General features: G+C 36.8%; 1 long non-coding RNA gene across 1 annotated transcript in view; it reads left to right on the top strand.

Annotated features, from left to right (window-relative positions):
* Positions 1-2,935: 2,935 nt before the first annotated feature.
* Positions 2,936-5,597, top strand: part of LOC111541908 — a 10,408-nt gene continuing 7,746 nt past the window's right edge. The window contains exon 1 of the long non-coding RNA XR_002731395.2: positions 2,936-3,063. This is a non-coding gene — a long non-coding RNA (uncharacterized LOC111541908). The remainder of the gene's footprint in view (positions 3,064-5,597) is intronic.

Raw genomic sequence — 5,597 nt, forward strand, 5'->3', positions numbered from 1 at the left:
AAATGATAGTTGTGAAAGCTATTTCTGTCCCATATGATAGTCTAAGGATTAATATGTTCAATATTAAAATCATTTTACGAATCAAATTTTATTTTGTTATTTATTCTTGTGGAGGTGGGTGACAGAGTCTTATGCTGTCACCCAGGCTCACGTGCAGTGGTGCAATCTCAGCTCACTGCAGCCTCTGCATCCCAGGGTCAAGGGGTTCTCATGCCTCAGCCTCCCGAGTAGCTAGGACTACATGTGTGCGCCACCATGCCCGGCTAATTTTTGTATTTTTTGTAGAGATGGGGTTTTACCAGGTTGGCCAGGCTGGTCTTGAACTCCCGACCTCAGGTGATCCGCCTACATCAAAATCCTGGGATTATAGGCATAAGCCACTGTGCCTGGCCATGGATAAAATGTTAAACTATTCAATAGAAAAAATGAGAACAATAACATGGACAAACAATTTTTAGAAGAACAAAACATCAAAATTGTAAAAATTTAAAACTTTTATGTGACATAATGCTGAAGGGAAATGCACTGAAACACTAGATACACTGTTGGTGGACATTTACATTGATGCACTTTGTACACTCTTTGGCAATATCCAGAAAAATGTGTGCTCCGTATTTCCTTTGACCTAACTATTCTTTTTCTGATAACTCGTCCCACAGAGATATTCACCAATTTTGCAAAATATGTGTATAAAGAGGTTCATTGCAACATTCTTTGTAATAGCAAAAAATAAAATAAAATGAAACAAACCATACAATAAAAACAAAAACCTTGTAAACAACTTCATCTGTAAAAAGAAACAGATTAAGTCACTATGCACTGATTAAAATAAATGAAGTATGCCTATTTATAATGTGTGCTTAATGTCCTGGTGACACTGTTGTGTAAAAAAAAAAAAAAAAATGAAATTATGTAACTTGGAACAGTTTGATCTCATTTCTGCTTTTTTCTCTTAGAAATGTAAATTTTGTATGAGTTTATATAAGCAAGAAAAAGCTAAACAACACTTCTTATAGCTCATACATTACTGATAAATAATGTTTGGTACCATTCAGTTGCCTCCAAGTTAGAACCTAAACTTTAAGGCCAACCAATAATTCCCATCCCTACTTACACAAATCTAACTTATTCAGCTTTAAGAATACACTGTTGTCTCTTAACTCATCGAAGTATTTTTCCTCGTTAATGTTTTCAGGGACAAATGAGAGCACAATACACGTGATCACATTGGATGAAATATTTATATCAGAAAGCATATGAGTGTTATAGATCAATGGATGTTATATAATGGAGAAGATGCCTAAACCACAGTCTATAAATAACTGCAGTTTTAAGTACGCAGGCAAGTGAGGAGAAAGTAGGATCTATCCTTTCCATCACTATATTAATCTTGCTGAGTCTTTCCATACAGTTCAGTTAATTCTTAAAAATCAAGAATGTTCAAATGTGGAAGATTCCAAGAATGGAATTATTTTCAAGTAACATATGCTGGCTTATATATTTCTTTAGTCAAGAAAGAAAATGGTATTGTTGACTTTGAAGGGATTATGGGTAAAGCTGTAGGGAAGTCAGTCCATCCAGCGATGCCTTAGGTCACTTCAAATGAGAAGAGTGGAACAAAGGGGATTTGACTGGTCCTCGACAGGATGTTGCTTATTATCATCTCCGCACTGTGTTTATGCCATTTTCCTATCTGATCTTCCCAGGCAGCATAAATTTGCCATAAATTTGTAGGTTCTATAATACACAGGTTCTGAAATTTGCCAATTTGCTGCCTACCGCTTTGGACGAATTACTTAACCCCCAAACTTATAAAATATACCATAATCCTCTCATCTATAAAATGTACCATAAAGCCTATGTCCTAGGGTTGTTGAAAGGATTAAATGATAAGAGTGCAAAGTGCTTAGCATGGTACTTCACACATAGTAAACACTTAGAAGATGCTATTTTATATTCTTACTTTCTAATCATCAATTTGAAAATTGCCATCTAATGTCAAGATCGTCTTATGTCTTTTTCTTTTATTTCTACACTTAGCACCTATATAAATTAATCTTGAAACATGACAATTCTACATCCGTTTGTGCTCTCAGGTATCTGTTGATCCTGCCAGTCTCCCTTAACATGGTAAACAATTACAGGGTACAGGCTATGTACCTCTTCTCTTTTTTATACTCCCTCTAAACAGTATCTAGTACATGCACACACAACAAATGGCCAATGAATGGTGTTGCCTTAGCTCTCTGACAGCTAGAGAGACGCAGCACTCCCAGGTTGTAATATTTACTGCCCGTATCTTACAACTGAGTAACTAGTTAACCAACCATCCAAAGAAGAAAACAACACGCTGATTAGAACTTATGGTAACAGTTCCTGTGGGTCGATTTCAGAATTCACCTTCTCACTCATGTGTTTAGCTGCTTCTGTAGGAGAGACACAGTGGCTACATGTCATAATTCCCCTTCCGTATATGGGCTGCTGTACAAATAGATGCAATCAATGAGGAAGAAGCTGCTTACTTTCTCAAGCTTGGTAAATATCATACCAGAAGATGAGTCATCTTTGCTGGGAGATATACAACAGAACAATTATAGAGTGTTTTCAGGATATGAATATAATATTTATGTAGGTCATTTCATCCAAGTATAACCACTTGCACATGTATATTGTACCACTAATATTAAAATGTTCATTTAGTATTTAATAATTAGCAGTAAGGTTATTGTAGTAATATTTCCCTATAAGGATCCTTCTCATATTTCTAGGGAAAAATGAATAAAGTATGTGTCTAATTAAAAATTCTTATCGCCTCACACATCAGACACCAGTTTGATTTCTCCTTTTAACTGCAGTGAGGTCACACTCCTGCATTTGTGACATAGCAGCAGGTTGTCATGGAGATGATAGCTTTATCAGCAACTCTGCTTTGCCGTGCCTTCACAGCAAGGTTACCAAGAAGCAGGTGGGCTGTGAAGGAGACAAACTCTTCTGTCTAAACACAAATAGCATTCATAATTAATTAGCTGAGGCAGCAGGAGAAATTATGAAAATGTGTGAAAGGTAAAATAATTTCTATTTATTACAGATTTGATAGTTTTATTCCTCTTGCCAGAGACAGATCACATCCCTCTCCACCTTGGAAAAATTGTATGATATACTGACTATGGCACTAAGTGGTTTGAGTATGCTGGTGTTCACTTTCTGGATTTTGATTTCTTGGTTAAGAAAGTAAAGTAGGTATAGTAAGTATTTTGAGCAGCTTTGAGTGAGATCCCAGCAGTCCTATTATTCTTGCATTCATTGTGATCCAGTTTCTGAAGTTGTAAGCTAAACTGCAGGTGTCATTCAGCTGATGGGATTTAGAAGGGGTGGAGATGCCTTCCAGTGTCCCTGAAATCACATCATGGTTCTATCTGGCATTGAAGAATTTTCAACCACAGGATAATAGAGTTTTAGTTATAGAAATGACTTTGCAGGCTGTCCTTGTCCAGGGTCTCTGAACAACTAGGTTCTTGAGATGTTTTGAATAATCAGCTCATATTCATTCAAGATAAAACTGAAAGTTTAACATGATTTAGTTAAAATGTGATTTTTTTAAAAAAAGAAATTACTTTAAGTTCTGGAATACACATGCAGAATGTGCAGGTTTGTTACATAGGTATACATGTGCCATGGTGGTTTGATGCACCCATCAACTCATCATCTACATTAGGCATTTCTTCTAATGCTATCCCTCCCATAGCCCCCTCACTCCGCAACAGGCCCCAGTATGTGATGTTCCCCTCACTGTCTCTGGTGTTCTCATTGTTCAACTCCCATGTGTAAGTGAGAACATACAGAGTTTGGTTTTCTGTTCCTGTGTTAGTTTACTGAGAATGATGGTTTCCAGCTTCATCCATGACTCTGCAAAAGACATGAACTCATTCTTTTCATGGCTGCATAGTATTGCATGGTGTAAATGTGCCACATTTTCTTAATTGAGTCTATCATTGATGAGCATTTAGGTTGGTTCCAAGTCTTTGCTATTGTGAACAGTGCTGCAATAAACATACGTGTGCACGTGTCTTCATAGAATGATTTATAATTTTTGGGATATATACCCGGTAATCGGATTGCTGGGTCAAATGGTATTTCTGGTTCTAGATCCTTGAGGAATTACCACTGTCTTCCACAATGGTTGAACTAATTTACACTCCCACCAACAGTGTAAAAGCGTTCCTGTTTCTCCACACCCTCTCCAGCATCTGTTGTTTCCTGACTCTTAATGATTGCCATTCTAACTGGTGTTAGATGACATCTCACTGTGGTTTTGATTTACATTTCTCTAATGACTATTGATGATGAGCTTTTTTTCATATGTTTGTTGGCTGCTTAAATGTCTTCTTTTGAGAAGTGTCTGTTCATATCCTTAGCCCACTTTTTGATGTTTTTTTTTTTTTTCTTGTAAATTTGTTGAAGTTTCTTGTAGATTCTGAATATTAGCCCTTTTTCAGATGGATAGATTGCAAAACTTTTCTCCCATTCCGTAGGCTGCCTGTTCAGTCTGATGATAGTTGATTTTGCTGTGCAGAAGCTCTTTAGTTTAATTAGATCCCATGTGTCTATTTTGGCTTTTGTTGCCATTGCTTTTGTTGTGTTAGTCATGAAGTCTCTGCCCATGCCTATGTCCTGAATGGTATTGCCTAGGTTTTCTTCTAGGGTTTTCATGGTTTTAGGTCTTACTGTTAAGTCTTTAATCCATCTTGAGTTGATTTTTCTATAAGTTGTAAGAAAGAGGTCCAGTTTCAGTTTTCTGCATATGACTAGCCAGTTTCTGCAGCATCATTTACTGAATTGGAGATCCTTTCCCCTTTGCTTGTTTGTGTCAGGTTTGTCAAAGATCAGATGGTTGTAGATGTGTGGTGTTATTTCTGAGGACTCTGTTCTGTTCCGTTGGTCTATATATTAGTTTTGGTACCAGTACCATGCTGTTTTTGTTAATGTAGACTTGTAGTATTGTTTAAGTCATGTAGTGTGATGCCTCCAGCTTTGTTCTTTTGGCTTAGGACTGTCTTGGCTTTACAGGCTCTTTTTAGGTTCCATATGAAATTTAAAGTAGTTTGTTCTAATTCTGTGAAGAAAGTCAATGGTAGCTTAACGAGGACAGCACTGAATCTATAAATAACTTTGGGAACTATGGCCATTTTCACAATATTAATTGTTCCTATCCATGAGCATGAAATGTTTCTCCAATGTTGGCCTCATAAAATACGTTAGGGAGGAGTCCCTCTTTTTCTGTTGTTTCGAATAGTTTCAGAAGGAATGCTACCAGTACCTCTTTGTACCTCTGGTAGAATTTGGCTGTGAATTTGTCTGGTCCTGGGCTGTTTTTTGCTGCTAGGCTGTTAATTACTGCCCCAATTTCAGAACTTGTTATTAGGATAACAATAACAAGGGATAATCCCTATTCAGGGATTTGACTTCTTCCTGGTTTAGTCTTGGTAGGGTGTATGTTTCCAGGAATTTATCCATTTCTTCTAGATTTTCTAGTTTATTTGCATATAAGTATTTATAGTATTCTGTGATGGTAGTTTGTATTTCTGTGTGATCAGTGA

The sequence above is a fragment of the Piliocolobus tephrosceles genome, chromosome 2, assembly GCF_002776525.5.
Source record: "Piliocolobus tephrosceles isolate RC106 chromosome 2, ASM277652v3, whole genome shotgun sequence".
Classification (NCBI taxonomy): domain Eukaryota; kingdom Metazoa; phylum Chordata; class Mammalia; order Primates; family Cercopithecidae; genus Piliocolobus; species Piliocolobus tephrosceles.